Source organism: Hemitrygon akajei, chromosome 24, assembly GCF_048418815.1.
Source record: "Hemitrygon akajei chromosome 24, sHemAka1.3, whole genome shotgun sequence".
Taxonomy (NCBI): Eukaryota; Metazoa; Chordata; class Chondrichthyes; order Myliobatiformes; family Dasyatidae; genus Hemitrygon; species Hemitrygon akajei.
Window position 1 is genome coordinate 58,152,178 of NC_133147.1, and position 23,643 is coordinate 58,175,820.

Sequence of the window (23,643 nt, forward strand, 5' to 3'; positions counted from 1 at the left end):
CCAGGGGGCCGACCGTCCTTCCTCCGCCCCCCCGTGGAGGGTCAACTTTCTTCTTTAATAGCATAAGTTTTAGCTCGTTTGTCCCATGTTGGGGTATCGCTACTGCCTGGAACTGGAATATACTGCGCCTGATCAGTGTTTGTATACAAGGAATCAAACACGGCAAAAGTAAGAGAATCATTAGACCCCCGCCTGCTACTAGGAGAGCGGTGCGCCACCAACTACCTCCCAGTAGCCCGTCTAGCTAACTCATGTTCCCCAGGGATCTCCAGTTTTGTACTGGCACGTGGGCCAGTTTCCGAATTTTGTCGGATATTTTTAACACGGCCTTTCCACTGTCGTCTATCTTAAGGCAACAGTTTGTAAGATTGAACTTCCCACATACCCCGCCTTCAGAGGCCAATAGGTAATCCACAGCCAGCCTGTTCCGGTATATTGCTGTTCGCATCTGGCTCTGCTGTTTTGCCAACAGCTCCAATGCCAGTGCCGTGCTGAGGTATTGCTATTGCCTGAAGCTGTGACATACTTCGTCTTATTAGCGCTTGTACACAGGGAATGAGGCAGGGTAAAAGCATCAAACTCATTAATCCACCTCCCACCATCCAGAGTACTGTTCGCCACCAACCGCCTTTATTATAGACTTGATAGTACGGCTTACCATTCTCCCAACACCCTTCTGCTTTTATCATAACAACGGTCATTTACATGCGAGTGGGATACGAAGGATCCAGGGAACACCCTCTGCCCCACTCGTACCACGGTTCTGCACTTGTCACATTTCCCTCCAATTTCCCCGACATATAGAATCAAATATATTACAGTCAATAATGTTACAGTCCACATAGAGTTCATTTTTGCTGCCTTTTTAGCTTCACCACCAACGGTTCTTCACCGGGAACACAGGTCCAACTCAGTGCGGCTTTCGGGCTTCACCGGTCCTTTTACCCTGGATGCGTGTGTCCACACTTTTTCTTTTGTCCGAACTGCAGCTTCAGTCGTGAGCAGGACCTGGAAAGGGACTTCCCACTGCGGTTGGAGCTTCTCTGGCTTCCAAGTTTTCACCAGAACCCAATCTCCAGGCACGATCTGATGTAAAGCAAAGTCGAGCGGCGGAGTCTGGGCCAAGAGACCCTTTTTTCCGCAGTTCTGCAAAGGAACGGGACAAGGCCAGTAAATTGTTCTTTACAAATAAATCACCCCCCTGTAGTGTGGGATACCCCTCTATTTTATTCCAGTATGGCAGTCCAAAGAGCATCTCATAAGGAGATACTCCTATGTCCTTCCAGGGCGCTGTACGTATTTTCAGGAGAGCGATCGGCAAACACTTGGTCCATGGTAGCTTGGTTTCCAACATCAACTTGGTTAGCTGTGCCTTCAGGGTGCTGTTCATTCGCTCTACTCTTCCCGAACTCTGGGGATGCCACGGGGTATGGTACTTCCATTCGAACGCAAACATGTCACGACTGCTCTCTTCTAGCGGGCAACTCCAGAAGGCATCTTTTAGATCTATTACACTGAACCATGCATGGTCAGGGGAGATCTTACTCATCAGCGTGTAAGGGTTGGGCACTACCGGGTATCGGGTTTGGACTACTGCACTTAGGCCCCGCAGGTCTTGTACCATCCGATAAGTCCCATCTGGCTTTCGCACCGGGAGTATTGGGGTATTATATGGTGACATACATTCCTCCAGTAGTCCGTCAGCGATCAATCCCTCAATCGCCAGCTGCACCACTTTTCTTCCTTCCATCGCAATGGGGTACTGCTTCCTTCTCACTGGGCGACTGTCCGGTAACAAGGTAATCTGTAAAGGGCTGATGTTCAATCCTCCCGTTTCCCTCTCTATACCATATCTCGGGCTCTATTTTCCGATCGTCTTCCTCTTTTAATGCGAATAGTTTTACTATTATCTCTCCATTGCTTGGCACTGTTCCAATACCCAATTGAACTTGCAGATCTCTTCCTAATAGATTAAATCCTGCCGAGGGCAGCAGAAGGAGGTCTCGTCTAGTTGCTCTATCTTCATATCCGACTTCCACATTGTCCACAATTGGCACTTGTATTGTCTTTCCTCCGATACCGGATACCCCCATTACCTTTGTTCCAGTTCGGGCGCCGGGAGGTATTTGGATTACACTAGATCTTTCGACACCCGAATCTACCATAAAGGTTGTATCTGACCCTTGGGGACCTACTTTTAAATTTACCAGGGGTTCCTGCCGATAATTCATCCCCAAGGGGTGGAACCCCCGACCTCCCTAGTCTTCATCTTCCATCATGGTGTACGAGCGCACTTCCGTCGGTATCTGGGGCACTCGCGCCTGAAGTGTCCCTCTTCGTTGCAGTGAAAACATCTTAAAGCCTTCCTTAGCCCTCCTCCTTGCTCCTGGCTACTACCTCGATCCAACCATGGTCCCTGTCTCTCTCTACTATCTGCGGTTACTTGTCTCACTGTCTGGACCATTATCCTTGCCGTCTTCTTTTGTTTCTCTTCGTCCCTTCTGACAAAGACCTTCTGAGCCTCACGGAGTAATTCACTCAAGGGCCTGCTGTTCCAATCTTCCATTTTCTCCAGCTTCTTCCTAATGTCCGGCCAGGCTTTGGACACAAGCTCTACTCGAATTAGTTGTTGTCCCACCTCTGTCTCTGGGTCTACCCCTGCATATTGTTGCATATTTTTCCGAATCCTATCCAGGAAATCTGACGGGGTTTCATCAGGGTTCTGGTGACTTCCAAAGGCCTTAGTGAAGTTGTATCCCTTTGGCACAGCCTGTCGTATCCCTTTTATCATGTATTCGCGTACATATCACATATTATTCCTCCTTCCGTCTTCCGATTGCTTATCCCATCGTGAGTCTACTAATGGGAATTTTTGTTCACTTGGTCCATCCTGGGGCTTCTCCCTTTCCCAGACTACTATCACAGCTTGTCTTATCATTTGCCTCTCTTGGGCGAAGAATAGGGTCCCCATTATTGAGTACATTTCATCCCAGGTGTAGGTATTTGGTCCCAGGAATTGGTCCAATTGTTCCGCAAGGCCCATAGGATCTTCTAACAGATTTTTCATCTCTTTCTTAAAGGTCCATACCTCTGTACTCGTCAGGGGAACATTTACGTAACCTGTTCCCCCTTCTGCCCCTCCCATTGGGACTTCTCGGAGGGGACACATTTTTGTTTCTTCGCCCTCTTTCTTCATCTCTTGGTTTTCTTTCCTTTTCCTCTCCGGCCTAGTCTCTCTTTTGTTTTCTTGGTCAGATTTTTGCCCTACCTCCTCTACTTCGTCATCACCTTGCTCGGTGCCGACTCTCCTCCCTACTGCCGCCATATTATCTTCTCCCTCTGCTCCCATAACGGGTGCCGTTGGAGGCGCCGGAGGTATGTATGGAGGCAGTAAATTATCCAATACCTCCCACTTATTTCTTCTTTTATCTTCCTCTGTCCTGGTTTCCATCCTCCTGGCTCCTATACTCTGCGGTTTTGCACGCTCCGTTTCCTCTTCACCCTGGTCTGCATCCTCTCCAGCTGCAGCTGCCGATTCATTTTCACTTTCCCTTGCCTCAAGGTCATCGATTTGCGGAGCGGTAGGGGGCACATGAGGGGGGCAGCAGGTGCTCGAGCACCTCCCATGTATTCTTTTTCTGTCCCCCTTCATTTATCATTTTCAATTTATAACTATTTGTCGTTGGTAACCAGCATAGGGCATAATCACTTTCTTCGGGTTTAACGTTAAGTTTTGAATTCACGTACAGATTAAGGCCTTGTTGTACCCAATCCTCGCTAGACCCGAACTTAGGCCACCACACAGCCGACCCTTGGATCGGCTGGTGGGACCAGAATTCACAGTACTGTATCATTTTTTCTTTGACTTCCCTTTTCGCCTCCCGTAATCCCAATTTTCTAACATCCGTCCCAACGGACTATCAGGGGGTACCCCGGGGTATTTTTCATCATTGGCGCCTGGATTTCCTTTACCCTTTTCTCTCTTAGACCCCTTATTTCCCATCTCGAGGACTTGCCCGGTTCCTATCCACCCGCAGGCTACCCCGTGGTTCCGCACTCCTTGCGCACCACGTCACTGCAGGAATTTAATTTGAATGTGACCCACCTAGCTCGATCACTCCTGTCCAATTCCGGAATCTGTATTTCCGCGATCGCCCAGGAATCCACACGCAGGCTACCCCGTGGTTCCACAATTCTCGTGCACTACGTCTCTGCAGGATCCACCTGCAGGGTAACCCCGTAGTTCCACAATTCTCGTGTACCACGTCACTGCAGGATCTCTTACCTGGGTCCTGTGCACAGAAATTACTCGATCGCTCACTGTCTCGACTGCCTCGACAACCCCTCTTTATTTCCTTGAGTCCGCCGGATATCACTCGCTCAAGCCGCGCGGGGCGACGAGCAAGGAATCAGGGACTGCCGAACTCGGCAGGGTGCACCTTCTCCAATGTCCTTCCTTGCCCCCCTCACGGCCGGAGTGTGGATCCCGGACGAGCCCCCAAGTTGTCAGAAAAGAGCCACGTTCCCGAATAATGGCCACGAGACAAATTCAAGGAAACAACGTTTATTAACAGTTCTGCAGAGCTGGGTGCCTTCAGAGAAGGGAACCCTGAACCTTACAGGGCAGCAGGTTTTATCCTTCTTCCTTACCCCTCCCTTCCCTGACTCGGGAGGTACACAGTGTTTTCCCATTCCATATTTGGAGTTGTTTTTTTACACATTTCTGTAAAACAATAGTCCGTATCTCAGGACTTCAATGATTCCACAAACAGTTAATCTTGTCAGGGCTTCTGCATTCATAATTAAATCACGTTTGTTTACTGACTTTAACCCCGACATAATTAAATCACATTTGTTTTCTGCACCGACCCCCAACCTCTTTCAGAACGCACATCTTAATTTACTTCGACTCTCACACGAGGTATTAGGGGTGCCCCGAGAATTTGAGTGGGAAGGGACATTACCCAATGATAACAAGGGAGGTAGATGAGGAACCCATAGTTCAGGTTAGAAGGGCAACTGACACCAATGATGATAGATACTGGAGCCACGTACACTTGCGTACAGCCACAGTATGCCCTTCACCTTCCCATGTCAGGAAAGTTTATTAAGATGGTAGGGTTCTTGGGGAAAACACAGTTGACACAGTGCACGGCTCCAGTGCGGTTGAGAATGGGAAATAAAGAAATTGTTTTGCCGGTGCTAGTATTTAAAGGAACTCCAATTAATTTGTTAGGCAGAGATGCCTTGTTGAAACTGGAATTAAAATTAGAATGCACCAGAAATGGGCTGAGTGTGAAAAGAGCAGGGGCTCAATTGATAGTGCGAGAAGACAAGAAGGCTAATGTCTTTTGGATAGGAGACATCACAGACCAGATTCAGGAAACCTGGGAAAAATGGAAAAAGGGCGTGCAGGCTATATTACCCAGGGCTGTAATGCCCAAATCTGAGCTACATTGTACAGTGATTTTTGACGACACTCAGAACAGGGAGTTAGAGGAGAAATGGCACCTGGAGGCATGTACCCAGCAGCACCTGGAAGGGGAGATAGAGATAGATAGATAGATAGATAGATAGATAGATAGATACTTTATTCATCCCCATGGGGAAATTCAACTTTTTTTTCCAATGTCCCATACACTTGCTGTAGCAAAACTAATTACATACAATACTTAACTCAGTAAAAAAATATGATATGCATCTAAATCACCGTCTCAAAAAGCATTAATAGCTTTAAAAAGTTCTTAAGTCCTGGAGGTAGAATTGTAAAGCCTAATGGCATTGGGGAGTATTGACCTCTTCATCCTGTCTGAGGAGCATTGCATCGATAGTAACCTGTCACTGAAACTGCTTCTCTGTCTCTGGATGGTGCTATGTAGAGGATGTTCAGAGTTATCCATAATTGACCGTAGCCTACTCAGCGCCCTTCGTTCAGCTACCGATGTTAAACTCTCCAGTCCTTTGCCCACGACAGAGCCCGCCTTCCTTACCAGCTTATCAAGACGTGAGGCGTCCCTCTTCTTAATGCTTCCTCCCCAACACGCCACCACAAAGAAGAGGGCGCTCTCCACAACTGACCTATAGAACATCTTCAGCATCTCACTACAGACATTGAATGACGCCAGCCTTCTTAGGAAGTACATTCCTGTGATAATTGGAAAGCAAGGGGCAGCTTTACAAGTTAAGTGGAACACCTTTTTAGAAAAATGGTACAGGATACCGGAGGCTGCGTCCCACGTAACGTTGCTGGTAAATAAGGGATATCAGTCTAAAGACGTAGGACCTTTAGTTACGAGTGCTGAAACCGTAACAGTGTGGAGGAAAATCACGCTAGAAGTGTGGATATCAGAAGACAACAATTGTATTAAAATAATGGTAAGTGTAGAGGACTGGCCAGCGGTAGTCCCCAACCCACACACGCTTTTGACTAATGTTCCACCAGAAGCAAGTTACTTTTCAGTGATTGATTTGTGTTCGGCTTTCTTCAGCATTCCTCTGGCCGACCAGTGTCAGTATCTCTTTGCATTTACTTACAGAGGTGCTCAATATACCTATACCAGAATGCCGCAAGGATTTAAACATTCACCACACATTTTTAATCAGGTATTGAAGGCAGACCTAGAGGGCATGCAATTGGAAAGTACATTGTTACAGTATGTGGATGACCTGTTGATTTGCTCCCACAGCGAGGAACAGTGTGAGCAGGATACTATAACTCTGTTAGAGAAGCTAGCGCACGGAGGACATAAAGTATCCAAAAAGAAACTGCAATTTTGCACGCAGCAAGTGGAATACTTAGGCAGGGTAATATCCAAGGGAGTGAAGGCGATAGCACCAGATCAGATTGAGGCAATAACTAAGGCCCCCAAACCCCAGACTGTAGGGCAAATGATGACGTTTTTGGGAATGGCAGGATACAGCTCAGATTGGATAGGAGAATATGCTGAGATTGTGGCACCTTTGAGAAAGATAATGAAAGAAGCAAGACATGCAAATTTGAAGAACGGCTTACAGTGGAATGGAGAGGCGGAGATAGCTTTCAATACTATTAAGCAGGAATTGCAGTCCGCACCAGCAATAGTTTTGCCTGACTACGAGAAGGTTTTTTATTTGTATGTATCCAACCGACCTAACACAGGAGACAGGCACAGGAAAAGCAAAGCAGCCGATAGCAAACTACAGTACGAGACTAGATGAGGTGGCTCAGGGATACCCACCCTGTTATCAGGGAGTGGCGGCGCTGTACTATGCATATGAAAAGGCATCATCGGTAACCCTGGGCTATCCTGTGATTCTGTACACACACCACAAAGTAGCAGAAATGCTAGAAAGAGGGAAATTTGTGCTGACGCCAGCCAGGATAGCAGCGTATCAGATTCTATTGACATTTCCTGACATAACTATACAGAGATGCACTACCAGTAATATAGCCGATTTTGTCCCTTCAGACTATGAAGGAGAACCCCATGATTGTGTAGGGAAGATGATGGCATTTGCCAAATTGAGAGCAGATTTACGGTCAGAACCACTAGAGGATATAGATAAAAAGGTTCTGTTCGTAGATGGCTCTTGTTATAGGGATTATGATGGAAATCACGCAGGATTCTCAGTGGTGCAGCAGGATCAGTCGAGCTATAAGATTATTAAGATGGAGTCCTGCCCCCAACCGTGTTCTGCCCAACTAGCAGAAATCACAGCCCTGACAGCTGCGTGTGAAATGATGGAAGGTGAGAAAGTAGACATCTATACTGATTCAGCATATGCTCATGGAGTATGCCATTTGTTCGCGGCAGTGTGGAAGCAGAGAGGTTTTTAAAAAGGTAATGGAGATCCCATACAACATTGTCAGCAAATTCTAGACTTAATAAAAGCCATAATGAAACTTAAAGCATTGGCTATAGTAAAATGCCAGGCACACAAAAAGGGAAACGATGTAATAACAAAGGGAAATCAAGCTGTGGAGGAGGCCGTCGGAAAAGCGTCTGGGTGTACGTCAGCTGTCATTGCCCCCCAGGTAAGCCTAACTCCAGAACCTGATGTAGAGGACCTAATTGAAATACAAGGTAAGGCAACTTTGGCAGAACAGACAATGTGGAGAAAAAGGGGGGCCAAGCAGAACCCGGAAGGCTTGTGGAGCACGGAAGACGGTTTGTTGGTAGCACCCACCCCTCTACTGACGATTCTGATTTCAGAAGCGCATGGGATGGACCATTGTGAAAGGGGGGAAGTGATAAGGAAAATAAAGAAGGATGGTTTTTGGTCACCTTATTTACAGGCTTCAGTGGACTTTGTCTTGTCACAGTGCGAGGTATGTGCACAAAATCATGTTCAGAAGGGAATTACAACCCCAATAGGTCACATTCCTGTACCTGAAGCACAATTTAAACATTCAGTGATCGATTACGTAGTCATGATAAAGACAGTGGTAAAATTTCTGACAAATGAAGTGAGATCCCAAGGTTTGGAATACCTACAGAAGTTGGCTCAGACAATGGTTCAGCTTTTATCCAGAAAGTGGTCAAACTGGTACTACAAGTGCTGAGGATAAAGCAAAGATTTGGATGTGTATACCACCCTCAGTCGCAGGGCATGGTAGAGAGAATTAATGGAACCCTGAAAGCCAAACTAAACAAAATTTGTGCAGACACTAAACTTAATTGGGTCGATGCTATACCGTTAGCATTGATCAGTTACCGCATGCAAACTAATCGAATGACATGCCTGACACCGCATGAGATGCTCACTGGGAAGCTATCATACCTGTGATAGGGGTAAGCAAAAATGTTGAATGGATAAACTATATATACTACAATCAACAGAGGTTCATCAACTACACCGATGATGCACTGGAGGCCTTAGGGCAACAACTAGATGCAACTAGCAGGGTGGTGTGGCAAAACAGACAGGTACTGGATTGGCTTTTGGCAGAGAAAGGGGGTGTGTGTGTAATGTTTGCAGAACAATGCTGCACTTTCATACCGAACAATACTAGCCCAGAAGGGTCTTTCACCAGAGCAATGAATAATTTAAAGAATCTGCGGATGGAGGTCAAACAGAATGCAGGGTTCAGACATTAGTTCTTTGATTGGTTAGAAAGTAGACTCGGAGGATGGGGAGCATGGCTGACTAAAATAGCAATAACTCAGTATTATATTGTTGAGCTGTGCGTTTGTGCTGTGCTGTTTTCTTCCTTGTCTCAAATTTCTTGTAGTGCGTGCTGCAACCAAACAATCTCCGATGCTCGTGGCAATTACTGAAGCAAGCTTAGTAGAGAAAGAAACACCGAAAATGTATCGTTACAGCCTACAACACCTGCAGGACTAACGAAAGCAAAACGACAGTGTGGGAGTAGATTGTAAGGGCTGATGAGTCTTTTTCCCTGTCTCAGGTACAAAGGGACAGGTTTTTGGCTCAGCGGCTCAGGGTAACAGGGAGAGAATACTTTGAGGTCTTGGCGCAGAAAATTTTAGTTTAACCCGAGATTTGGGAATAAGTGCTTGAGTTTATTGGGGCTTTTGTGCGCAGACTCTTCGTCTTCTTTCTCTGTGTGAGACCCTCTGGGTCTCAAAGGGGGTTTATAATGGAGTATAAAAGTATAAATTTACCAAAACTATGAAGTTAGTGCTGAGCTTGCTATTTGCAGTTCTGAGCTTCCTATTTGTTATGCATGTACCCAATTTGGTAGGAGACTGAAGTCTTAAGATGACAATGGTGTGTTAATGAGAGGTAGCTAAAGAGCTAAAGAAATGTAGATTAGAACATTGCTCAGTTCTGAGTTTGCTATTTGCTATGCATGTACCCAATTTGGTAGGAGACTGAAGTCTTAAGATGACAATTGTGTGTTAATGAGAGGTAGCTAAGAGATGTAGATTAGAACATAAGTCAATTGATAGAAACAATAGGGACAATGATGTACGTGAGGTACGTGTAATACGCAACTATAGATCGATTACATATGCTAATGCAACTGGACCAGGAGATTGCTATAAAAAATGCTGTGTCCGGGGATCGGTGGGCAATCAGCGACTAGCTCAATGACTGTCTAAGCTTTGATTTGCAAATTAAAGTTTAACCCTTCTTGAAGAATCTTCTGCGTCTCTTGCTCATTTGTGAGGCTCGAAAAACCACGATACTATACCCACATCCAGCTCTGTAATAAAAATGACGAAAAGTAGAGGTCTCAGAACCGATCCTTGTGGGTCACCACTAGTCACAACCCTCCAATCCGAATGTACTCCCTCCACCACGACCCGCTGCTTTCTGCAGGCAAGACAATTCTGAATACACCTGGCCAAACTTCCCTGGATCCCATGCCTTATGCCTTTCTGAATAAACCTTCCCTGTGGTACCTTGTCAAATGCCTTGCTAAAATCCACGTAGATCACATCCACTGCACTATCCTCATCTATATGCCTGGTCATCTCCTCCAAGAACTCTATCAGGCTTGTTAGACACTATCTGCCCTTCACAAAGCCATGCTGACAGTCTCTGATCAGACCACAATTCTCTAGATGCCCACAGATTCTATCCCTAAGAATCTTTTCTAACAGCTTTCCCACCACAGACGTAAGGCTCACTGGCCTATAATTACCCAAACTACCCCTACTACCTTTTTTGAACAAGGGGACAACATTCGCCTCACTCCAGCCCTTCGGTACCATTCCCGTGGACAACCCTGACATAAAGATCCTAGCCAGAGGATCAGCAATCTCTTCCCTCGCATCGTGGAGCAGCCTGGGGAATATTCCATCAGGCCCCTGGGACTTATCCGTCCTAATATATTTTAACAACTCCAACACCTCTTCCCCCTTAATATCAACATGCGCCAGAACATAAACTTCACTCATATTGTCCTCACCATCATCAAGGTCCCTCTCATTGGCGAATACCAAAGAGAAGTATTCATTGAGGACCTAGTTTACTTCCATATACTCCAGGTGCATCTTCCCACCTTTATCTCTAATCCTTCCTCTCTTCACTTCTGTAAACCTTTTGTTCTTCACATAATTGAATAATGCCTTGGGGTTTCCCTTTACCCTACTCGCCAAAGCCTTCTCATGCCCCGTTCTGGCTCTCCTCAGCCCCTTCTTAAGCACCTTTCTTGCTACCCTATATTCCAAATAGACTTCCCTGAACCTTGCTTCCTAAACCTCACGTATGCTGCCTTCTTCCATCGGACTAGATTTTCCACCTCACTTTTCACCTATAGTTCCTTCACCCTACCATTCTTAATCTTCCTCACCGGGACAAATTTATCCCTTACATCCAGCAAGAGATCCCTAAATATCGACCACGTGTCAATAGTACATTTCCCTGCAAAAGCATCATCCCAATTCACACCTGCTGTTCTAACCTTATAGCCTCATAATATGCCCTGACCCAATTTAAAAAATTCCTGTCGTCTCTGATTCTATCCTTTTCCATGATAATGTTAAAGGCCAGGGAACGGTGGTCACTGTCCCTCAGATGCTCACCCACTGAGAGATTGGTCCATTTATGCCAGGGTCGTGATGTAAAGGTGTGCGTTGACGGCCGACTGAACCCAAGTGCGGAGAAAGTACAACGACAAACTCCCAAGTACATTCAGAAGCAAATGTTTATGCATAGGAGTTCCAATAGCACATCGGTGCCTCTACAGCTAGATGAACCATTCTCAGAGTACAAGGACCCCGCAATAACCTCTAATTGGGATGCCGTTTTAAATAATCACAGTGTGCAGAAAACCCGTGCCATTCGAAACAGTCCTAGACAAAAGCAGAATGGCTTAACTCTGAGACAATAATGAATACATAAAGGTGCACCGACCTGCAGGGCTCATGACACATGTTCGGAAAAGTTAGAGTTGTATTGATCAAACGTCGGTAAGTGGCACTCGCTCACTAGTACTTGTTGGCCTGGAGGTGATGGGCGGAACAGTCCATTTCCGAGCTTTATAACATGGGAATTATGTTACTCCCATCCACAGATCTTTTGTTCTGTCGGTAAAGCAAACGGCAAAACCAAACACACCATCCATCCCGTACATACTCTCATTTCCCTCTCCCATCCGATTTAAGATACAAAAGCATGGAACTGCACATGCCAGTTTTAAGAACAGCTCAAACCAGCTGCTGTCTCGCTGTTATAAGGCTATTAAAGAGTTCCCTCGTACGACAAAAGGGACCCTCTATGCCCTCAGACTGTTACAGTACTGATTCTGGTCCTTAAGCATATAGAATGAAATATGAAGTCTGCTTGCACGAAGGCATTCAATGATGTGTTGACTGTTTAAAAGTAATGTACTCGTAACAGCTGTTGTAGGATATGGCTGCCTACAGCAACAGTGGGTCCAGTTCTCTGACAGCAACATGCAATTGTTTGTACGATCGCTGAGTCCTCGAGAATGAAAACCTTGCAATTTACCACTGACTGGAATTGAATTGAAGAAAGAATACGGTGATTGTCTCATGACTGGAGGGTTATAGATCCTTTGTCAGTGTGCAGGCACTTCTTGTGCTCCGGATTGGCGGGGACTGGTGCTTGATTTCAACTTCAACTGCACACCACTGAGGAGGTCAATGTCTGAACGATTAATAATTAATGCAGTTGTTACAGGTAATGCAGAGCAAAACAATAAGAACATGCAGCAGAAAGTGTAGCAACTAGAGAGTAATTGCAGTGCAAATAAACCTGTAGATGCAAGATCTTAACGAAGCAGATTATAAAGTCAAGGTTCCAACACATTGGTCTTGGTCTAAGTAGTTTAAAACTGTGTTTGTAGAAACGATCCTTCAGCTTGTTAGTACCTTTTTACACGTTATTGAATCCTTTGCCCAGAGGAAGAAGGGGAAGAGAGAATGCCTGATGTAACTAGGAATTGTATGGTCATGCACTATGGTAGACTTAAAGAAACGCGTAACACACAAAAGAGGACCTCAGCAGGCCAGACAGCACCTTTGCAAAAGAGTAAACAGTCGGCGTTTCGACTATAAGCTCTCAACAGTCCTGATCCTGCCTTGCTCGCTGAGTTTCTTCAGCTTTTTGTGTGCGTGCTTTGATTTCGAGCACCTGTAGATCTCGTGCTTGGAATAGAAGCGTAAACAAGCTCGTGACGGAGAGAAAATTAAAATACTGCATCAAAGATGCAAAGGGACTTTGTAGTTTTCGTGCAGGATTTCCTAAAGGTTAAGTTGCAAGCTGAGTCAGTGCAATGTTAAATTTCATTTGATGAGGACGGAGATGTAAAAGCAGGGATGTGAAGTTGGGGACTAAAAAGGCATTGACAAGACCAAACTTGGAGTTTTGTAAACAGTTTGCCGCGCGTTTTCTGCGAAAATATATACTGGCATGGGAGACGGTCGGAGGAGTTACACCAGAACGATTCCGGTAATGAAATTGTTAACATGGGAATAAGGCTGATGTCTCTGTACCGTTCTGCTGGAGTTCGAAGAATGAGTGAGGATCTCATTAAAACCTATCGAATATTGAAAGTTATGGATAGAGTGGTTGCTGATGGATATACCAATAGTGGGCGAGTCGAAGACCAGAGAGTACAACATCAGAATAGAAGAGTAGGAAATGAGTAGGAAATCCTTTAGCCAGAGCGTGGGTGATTCTGTCACATTGCACCAGATCCACTACTTGAATTAATTGCCTTGAATGGCGTGGAAGCGAAATAATTGAGTATTTTGAAAGCAGAAGTTGTTATATTCTTGATTGGTCAGAGTGTCAATAGTTACGGGGAGAATGTAGGAGAATGGCTGGAGAGAGTTGAAAAAATCAACCATGATGAAATGAAGAAGCAGACTCGATGGAGGAAATCGTCTATATCTGCTTATATGTCTTATGGTCTTACCATTTTATGGAATCCGCAGCCCCGCCCACTTCCTAACCCTAATACTAACCCCAACTCTCTAATTTATATAGAAGATTAGTCACCAGTGGGTTCTAACCTTGACCCTTGCTCTGTGTGCATACAACTACTGATGCTTCTGGACAGATGTTCCTGGTATCCTCGGGTGTTTCAGATCTTTCAACACCATACATCCTTCTCCAGGTGAACCAGCCGGGGATGATCAGACCCTAGCTTGTGCCCAGATGTCTAGCTACACATGACTCCATGGCTCCCCTCTCTTGAGCCACAACCACCTTGAGGCCCTCTCTGCTGCATCGGTGGTACTGCGGATGGCTCTCCTCTTCCTCTCTCCCTCGGCGCCCAAGTTGCTGTGGGCTCTGGCTAATGAACGGGCTGCGAATCCCCTACAACCAACTTCCACTGGGAGACACCTCGTTCTCCATCCAGACTGCTGGCAGTTGCTGACCAGTCCTGCATACTTAGGTAGCTTCCTTTCAAAGGCCTCTTCCAAGCGATCTTCCCATGGGACTGTCAACTCCAGCATCACCACCTGCTTCGTAGACTCAGACACAAGGACAATGTCTGGTCGCAGAGTGGTGGCTGCAATATGGTCCGGGATCCTCAGCTGCTTTCGAGGTCCACCAACAGCTGCCAGTCTCTTGCAGAGGTCAGGATACGTGCCGATGTTCTTTTGCCAGGTATTGGCTGCTCCCCAACTCTTACAAAGGCAATGGTCTGCTTGGAGAGTCGGGACCACTTCGCCCAATCCACTCCTGCGCTGATGGCTTCAGCGTTGGTCTTCAGGACCTGATCATGCCTCCATCGGTACCATCCCTCACCAAGTGCCCTTGTGCATCTACTGAGGATGTGCTCCAGGGATCCTCGCTTGCAACACAGTGGGCACGCTGATGACTCTGCTTTGCCCCATGTGTGCAGGTTTGATGGACTTGGAAGCACATCGTACACTGCCCGGATGAGAAATTAGATGCGGTGTCAGCCCAGGTCACTTACATGCCCACCACATTCTCCTATCTTGTCCAAGCTCCCTGTTGCTTCATTCCCACCGCCTTGCAGGTTCTCCTCTCCTCCACTACTGATAGAATAGAGGAGCAGACTCGAAGGAGGAAATCGTCTATATCGCCTTCTATGTCTTATGGCCTTATTGTTTTATGGAATCCACAGCTCTGGCAGCCTCCTAACGTTAACACTAACCCCAACCCTCTCATTTATACAGAGGATTAGTTACCAGTGGATTCTCCCCTTGATCCTTGTTCTGAAGTATAGTCGCTTGAACACATAAATTGCATCACCACCCTCGTTCTTGGTGCATATATTTAAATTAATTCAACAGAATTCACCAACTTCCTTTGTATTACCACTGAAAGCGCTCTCTTGGAAATAAGGCTGAAAACTCATTAATTGGGAATGACCAAACGGCAATGATCGCCTCTATTTACAATTTTCAGAGAATTTCTTAGGTCTAAACTATGATCACCTTTCAGATACGACTTCTGTTTATTTTGATGAGTTGCGTGACATGCTAAGAAATTATTAATCCCTCATCCAGGAATAATTATTTCATACACGGCCTTCATTGTCGGCAGAGCATCCAATGATCCGTAAGCCGTTGAAGCATTGCCTCATTTCACCCTTGAACTTTTTGCGCTCACTTGTTAAGTTACTGCAGCGAATATGACAAGATAATGAAGATGATACGAAAGAGGCCGTCGGCGCTGGAAGAGAATCGAAATGGATACGATTGAGAGTAATGAACAATATAACATATGAAACTCTGGACTGGGGCAGCATTTTCTTTCTTTCGACGTGTTCTTAATTCTTGAAAACTGCAGCGGCATATAGGGCAAAGGCTTATTTCAAGTAATGAAGCCAGAAGGAGCAGAACTATAAATATACCAGAAAAACCAACGGGTGCAAATTCGAAACTTAAATGTCTCCGGGAAGGACTGATGGCAGGTGGTGAGAGAGAAAGGTCAATAGGGCACTATCAGCCATCTCAGTCTGATACCACTTTGTGCAATCATGGAACAAAATCGGTGACACTGCACGTTATAACCTCCCCATTAAAAATGCAACTGCAGTGAGCTGGGTAGATTGCAGGTATTTCCGTGCTTCCAGGATTCAGTCTGCACGACCCTTTTCAAGGAATCGCAGCACCTGAACATGGCGAAAATGATTAAATAAAGCTGCTTATTAGTGTTGGACGCGTTTTGTGTGTATGCAGCTTGCATCTTACTCTCGAAAGAGTACTGAATATGAGTCGTGGCTGAATACTGATGTGTTTGTGTTAAGTCAAATACATGCTTTGTAATGGAGTGAAGGGAACTGATGTAATGTATTTGTTGAACTAAGGGTAATTAATAGAGATAATTACGATTCCAGCCGTGCCTTTGGAGACCTGTGTCCTGTATAAATCCGGACTGTACTATATATCAGTCCAGAGATCTGAAAGTAGCGGTCATTTCCCAATAAACCCAAGTTACTGCCATTGACAGAAATGCAAAAACCTGTAATTCTCCGGATCTAGGAGGTTTATTATCCCCTCATTGCTGCTGTTAGCGTTCCAGGTAAGGCAGCATCACAACATGTACAATCAAGTTAACCGTGGCGTGGCGATATGCTCAACATTGTCATTTTTCTCTACCTCCTCACTTGCTCAATCCAACAGGTCAATTTAGGTACTCCAAGGACGGAATGTCTCATGTATCGATCCATACGAGACCGTATAACTGCACTTCTGGTCTATGCGCTCTCTCTTTCTTCCCAAATTATTGGCTACACTGCATGTACAATAACGAGTATTCAAGGTTTACTACAAGAAGTAGATCATAAAGGGCTGTTAAATATTACTTGGATTTCAGTAAGATGTTCGACTATTTGGTCAGGAAGAAATCATTTTTCTTCAGTAAAATACTAAGAAGTGCAGTTCATTCCTGACTGCTAGATGCAAGTAGCAGACTCCACAATGCTTAAGTCTTGGTCCAGTGTTCTTTGTTCAGAAATGAACAATTCGTAGTTGAACATACCATCAGTGGGTAATAACTTTGTGATAATTCGGTAATGTGCACTCCAACTCGGGCAAACGAAAATATAAACGGATGAAACAAATGGGAGGAACAACCAGGCTCAGTTGAAATTAATTACACAAAATGCGAGTGGTTCCATATCTGCATGCGAACAACCGTAACGGATATTTACCGCCAGAAGTTATGCAGACGGGCAGGCTCTCGAACTCATTCCAAAAGTGATACCAATTGCAGAGACCATTCACATCGGGACCTCGCTTTCGCTGATGGTGACATAGTTTATTATAGAAAGTTCGTCCAGATAGGGAAAGACCTAACTAATTAGTTGCCCGCAGCGTTTCCGTGCATTGCCAGCAGTTTTCAGAACTGGAAAGCTATGGTAGCACCTGGCAGGTTTTGATTTGAACAAAATATATAAAACATATAGGAGATATAACTGATACGCATAACATTCTGAAAGCCTGTGGTCTGGATGGAAAGGAAGTAAAACTTTTATTTCGGAAGAGTACAATAGCTTCACATTATGATTTTATATTCATCAGATGAAAATAATTAAATCAGATGATCATATATTATATTGTATTAGGTTAGACTACATTTAGTTATTACATCTACACCGAAGCATACAGGGAAATCGCATTTTTGTGTTAACAACGAACACAACCGAACGATATGGCTTGCCCGCTCGTATATCGTCATATTCTCACACCAGCACTGAAAACCTACCACATTCAGGAGAACAACATACGGCCAACATACTACAAGTAAGAATAACAACAAGTAGAAAAGACGGAATTCATTGAAACTGCGATCAGGCCATTGATCTAAATCCTTCGGTCTGATTTGGGATTATTGATGGAAAATTTTGTGCGAGGATACTTGATGAAGGAAAGCTGGGAGGGCTTTCCAATGCCATTCGGCTTTACAATTCAACCGCCAGGAGTAAGATATGTTAAAGTGCCGTGGTTAGGACTCAATGTATTTAAGTAAACGACTTAAGAACTTTTTAAAAGCTATTATTAATGCTTTTTGAGAGGGTGATATTAGATGCATATCATATTTTTACTGAGTTAAGTATTGTATGTAATTACTTTTGCCTCAATAAGTGTATGGGACATTGGAAAAAAATGTTGAATTTCCCCATGGGGATGAATAAAGTATCTATCTATCTATCTAACTATCTATCTATCTATCTATCTATCTATCTATCTATCTATCTATCTATCTATCTATCTATCTATCTATCTATCTATCTATCTATCTATCTATCTATCTATCTATCTATCTAACTCACATATAGCTGGAGTATGTCTGGCCTAAACATCGAAACAACGTAGATCCACAGTCTATTAAATAGCTAGGACTTAATGAACGGTTTCATATGTGAAAGCAAGACAAAGAACATCACGTACTCCCTAAGGCTGAGCACAATGGACTCATAGAGCTCAAAACTGGTGCAAAGTGCTTTTTAAGTGAAAAACGACGGTTTATCATTTAAATCATGAATTTATTGGCAATTCAGGAGGGAAAAATCTGAAATTAGCGACATGGTGCTCATTTTTAACGGGAAATGGAATTGAATAACTGAGAAGAACAAAGTATTGGTACTAATTTGATTTGTGCTTTTATAGAGAACGTGGGGCGGATCTGAAAAGGCAAAGTGCAACATATTCACGCAAACATAACACTATTTATATAATGTCTGTTCAACAGTTGCTCTGCTCCAATTCTCCTTTTTTACAGCTAACCTTCTGGCGATCCTAATCCTGTCCCGGGGCAAGTGCGGTCTCTCCAAATGTATCACTCGTTACCTGATGGGAATGGCAGCGGCCGATTTCTTCGCTGTTTTCACCGACGTTATAATAAGGAGAATCGGTTGGATTTTGTTCGGTAATACATTCCTCTCAATTACTCCGGTGTGCAGTCTCACAGATGTCCTGCTTTCAGCATCCACTATCGTGTCTGTTTGGCTGACGCTTGCTTTCACCTTTGATCGATTTGTGACTATTTGTTGTGATAAGCTGAAAACAAAATATTGCTCCGAGAGAACAGCTGCTGTAGTTATCGGGACAGTAAGTGTACTGGGTTGTTTACTTTCTGTCCCCTGGTACTTCGTTCACAAACCAAAATACTTCATCGCTGGCGTTCCCTGGCATTCCATCGTAAAGCAGGAGTTCTTTGCAACAGTCACGTGGACTGCATTCGATTTAACTGACCGCATCCTAACGCCCTGTGTCCCGTTTAGTCTCATTTTGGTGTTTTGCAAACATTTGCGAATTGCAAACATTTACATTTATTACACTTATAATGACCCCAATTACATAGCAGAGCCGACTGCTTATATGTTGCAAGTTCTCAATACCTGCACCAACACGTTTATTTATGCTGTGACCCAGCGGAAGTTCAGGGAGGAGCTGAGGAACGGGATCACATATTCACTTCGTCTCTTTCTTAAGTTAATAAAATAATGGTGTGTACACTGAGTGGTTTCGGAGAACAACATTGAATAATATTCCAAATACAGTGACGTACACGCGTTATTGGCGGAAATGTAGATGATACTTCGATTATATTTCAGGTCTAGACAACTTTTCCACTGATAAAGCTATAACATATAATTGATCATCTGGACCTTGAGCACAAAGCAGGCAGCAACAAGCACTTGTACCAGGAATCGGCTAATTCCTGTTGCCATGAGCAAAGCATCTTCCCTTCGTGTAGATTCCTGTTATGTTGTATCTTTTTTTTTAGTTTTTCACATGCTCCTGTGTCTAAGTTGCATCAATTATTATTCGTTCAGACAATGACCTCCTCAGTGGTGTGCAGTTGAAGTTGAAATTAAGCACCAGTCCCCACCAATCCAGAGCACAAGAAGAGACTGCACACTGATCTATAACCCTCCAGTCATGCGGCAATCACCGTATTCTTTCTTCAATTCAATTCCAGACAATGGTAAATTGCACGGTTTTCATTCTCGAGGACTCAGCGACCGTATAAACAATTGAATGTTGCTGTCAGATAACTGGACCCGCTGTTGCTGTAGGTGGCCATATTCTATAACACCTGTTACGAGTATATCTAAACAGTCAACTCATCATTGAATGCCTTCGTGCAAGCAGACTTCATATTTCATTCTATATGTTGATGGACCAGAATTAGTATTGTCACAGTCTGACGGCATAGAATGTCCCTTTTGTATTAAAGAGTAGGGAACTCTTTAATAGCCTTATAACAGCGAGATAGAAGTGGTAATACAAAGGTCTTTGGAGAATTATTTTGAATTCATTTAAATATATGCACCAAGCACGAGAGTGCTGCTGCAATTTATGTATTCAAGAGACTTTAGTTCAGAGCAAGGATCAAGGTTAGAACCCACTGGTAACTAATCCTCTGTATAAACCAGAGGGTTGGGGTTAATGTTAGGGTTAGGAAGCGGCCGGTGCTGCGGATTCCATAAAATGATAAGACCATAAGACATATAAGCAGATACAGACGATTTCCTCAATCGAGTCTGCTTCTCCATTCCATCATGGTTGATTTATTAACTCTCTCAACCCATTCTCCTGCATTCTCCCCGTAACTATTGACCCTCTGACTAGTGAAGAATATAATAACTTCCGCTTTCAAAATACTCAATGAATTCGCTTCCACGGCCGTTCAAGGCAATTAATTCAAGTAATGGACCTGGAGCAAAGGGACAGAATCACCACGCTCTGGCTAAAGGATTTCATCTCTCTTCCCTTCTGATGCTCTACTCTCTGGTCTTCGACTCGCCCACTATTGATATATCCTCTCAACAACCACTCTATCCATAACTTTCAATATTCAACAGGTTTCAATGAGATCCTCACTCATTCTTCGAAACTCCAGCGAGAACGGTACAGAGATATCAGCCTTATTCCTATGTTAACAATTTCATTACCGGGCTCATTCTGGTGCACCTCCTCCGGACCGTCTCCCATGCCAATACATATTTTCTCAGATAATGCGCGGCAAACCGTTCACAAAACTCCAAGTGTGGTCTGGTCAATGGCTTTTTAGGCCCCAACCTTACATCCTTGCTTTTACATCTCCGTCCTCATCAAATGAAATTTAACATTGCACTGACTCAGCTTGCAACTTAACCTTTAGGAAATCCTGCACGAAAAGTATAAAGTCCCTTTTGCATCTTTGATGCAGTATTTTAATTCTCACCCCGTTACGAGCTTGTTGACGCTTCTGTTCCATGCTCGAGATCTAAAAAATGTTCGAAATCAAAGCACACACACAAAAGGCTGAAGAAACTCAGCGAGCAAGGCAGCATCAGGACTGTTGAGAGCTTATAGTCGAAACGTCGACTGTTTACTCTTTTGCAAAGGTGCTTTCTGGCCTGCTGGGTTCTTTTTTTGTGTGTTACGCGTTTCTTTACGTCTACCATAGTGCATGACCATACAATTCCCACTAACATCAGGTCTTCTCTTTTCCCCTTCTTTCTTTGGGCAAAGGAGTCAAGAACGTGTAAAAAGGTACTAACAAGCTAAAGGATAGTTTCTACAAACACAGTTTTAGACTAGTTAGAACAAGACCAAAGCGTTGGACGCTTGACTTCAAAATCTGCTTCGTTAAGATCTTGCATCTAAAAAGTTTACCTGCACTGCAATTACTCTCTAGCTGCTACACTTTCTTCTGCATGTTCTTATTATTTGTCCTGCACTACCTCAATGGCGTCATGCATTGCATTGATCTGTCTGTACATTTTCATAAATCCTTTTCAATGTAGCATAGTAAGGACGAGTATAGTAAACGACTTGCAGTTCCATTTGTATTTCCGATTCCAGACCGAGCATTTCTCGCTCTGTTGTAGTTCCACTTCGCCCCACTTATTGCTGTCATTCTTCAGCGCATTTGCATTCTAGTGATTTTTCATCCGGCTGTCGATAGCTGCACCAGTTGCATCAATTATTAATCGTTCAGACATTGATCTCCTCAGTGATGTGCAGTTGACGTTGAAATCAACCACCAGTCCCCGCCAATCTGGAGCACAAGAAGAGACTGCACACTGAGAAAGGATCTATAACCCTCCAGTCATGAGGCAATCACGGTATTCTTTCTTCAGTTCAATTCCAGTCAATAGTAAATTGCAAGGCTTTCTTTCTCGAGGACTCAAGGACCGTACAAACAATTGATGTTGCTGTCAGATAAATGGACCCGCTGTTGCTGTAGGTGGCCATATCCTACAACACCTGTTACAAGTACATAACTTCTAAAACAGTCAACACATCATTGAATGCCTTCGTGCAAGCAGACTTCATATTTCATTCTGTATGCTGAAGGACCCGAATCAGTACTGTCACGGTCTGAGGACATAGAGGGTTCGTTTTGTCGTACTAGGGAACTTTTTAATAGCCTTATAACAGCGAGATAGAAGCTGGTTTTCAGCTGTTCTTAAAACAGGCATATGCAGTTCCATGTTTTTCTATCTTCATTCGGATTGGAGGGGGAAACGGGAGTATGCACGGGATAGGTGGTGTCTTTGGTTATGCCGTTTGATTTGCCAAAAGAACAAAACGTCTGTGGATGGGAGTAATATAATTGTTATGTTATACAGCTCGGAAATGGACTGTCCCGCCCATCTCCTCCAGGCCAACTTAAGTACTAGTGAGTGACTGCAACTCGCCAACGTTTGATCAATACAAATCTAACTTTTCCTAGCATGTGTCATGAGCCCTGCATGTCGGTGCACTTTTATTTATTCATTCTTGCCTCAGAGTTAAGCCATTATGCTTTTGTTTAGGACTGTATCGAACGGCTCGGGTTTTCTGCACACTGTGATTATTTAAAACGGCATCTCAATTAGAGGTTATTGTGGGGTCTTTGTACTATGAGAATGGTTCATCTAGCTGTGTCTCTCGGTGGAGACACCGATGTACTATTGGAACTCCTATGCATAAACATTTGATTCTGAATGTACTTTGGAGTTTGTCGTTGTACTTTCTCTGCACTTGGGTTCAGTCGGACGTCAACGCACACCTTTACATCAGGACCCTGGCATAAATGGACCATTCTCTCAGTGCGTGACCATCTGGTGGGCAGTGACAACCGCTCCCTGGCTTTTAACATTATCATGGAAAAGGATAGAATCAGAGTGGACAGGATTTTTTTTTTAATTGGGGAAGGGAATATTATGAGGTTACAAAGTTAGAACAGCGGGTGTGAATTGGGATGATGTTTTTCCAGGGAAATATACTATTGACATGTGGTCGATGTTTAGGGTTCTCTTGCAGGATGTAAGGGATACATTTGTCCCGGTGAGGAAGATTAAGAATGGTAGGGTGAAGGAACCATGGGTGAAAAGTGAGGTGAAGAATATAGTCAGATAGAAGAAGGCAGCATACGTGAGGTTTAGGAAGCAAGGATCAGATGAGTCTATTGAAGAATATAGGGTAGCAAGTAAGGAGCTTAAGAAGGGGCTGAGGAGAGCAAGAACGGGGCATGAGAAGGCATTGGCGCGTAGGATAAAGGAAAACACCAAGGCATTCTTCAATTATGTGAAGAACAAAAGGTTTACAGGATTCAAGATAGGAACGATTCGACATAAAGGTGGGAAAATGCGCCTGGAGGGAGTGGAAGTAAGCTAAGTCATCTGTGAATACTTCTCTTCGGTATTCAGCAATGATAGGGACCTTGATGATGGTGAGGACAATATGAGTGAGGTTGATGTTCTGGCGCATATTGATATTAAGCGAGAAGAGGTGTTGGAGTTGTTAAAATACATTAGGACGGATA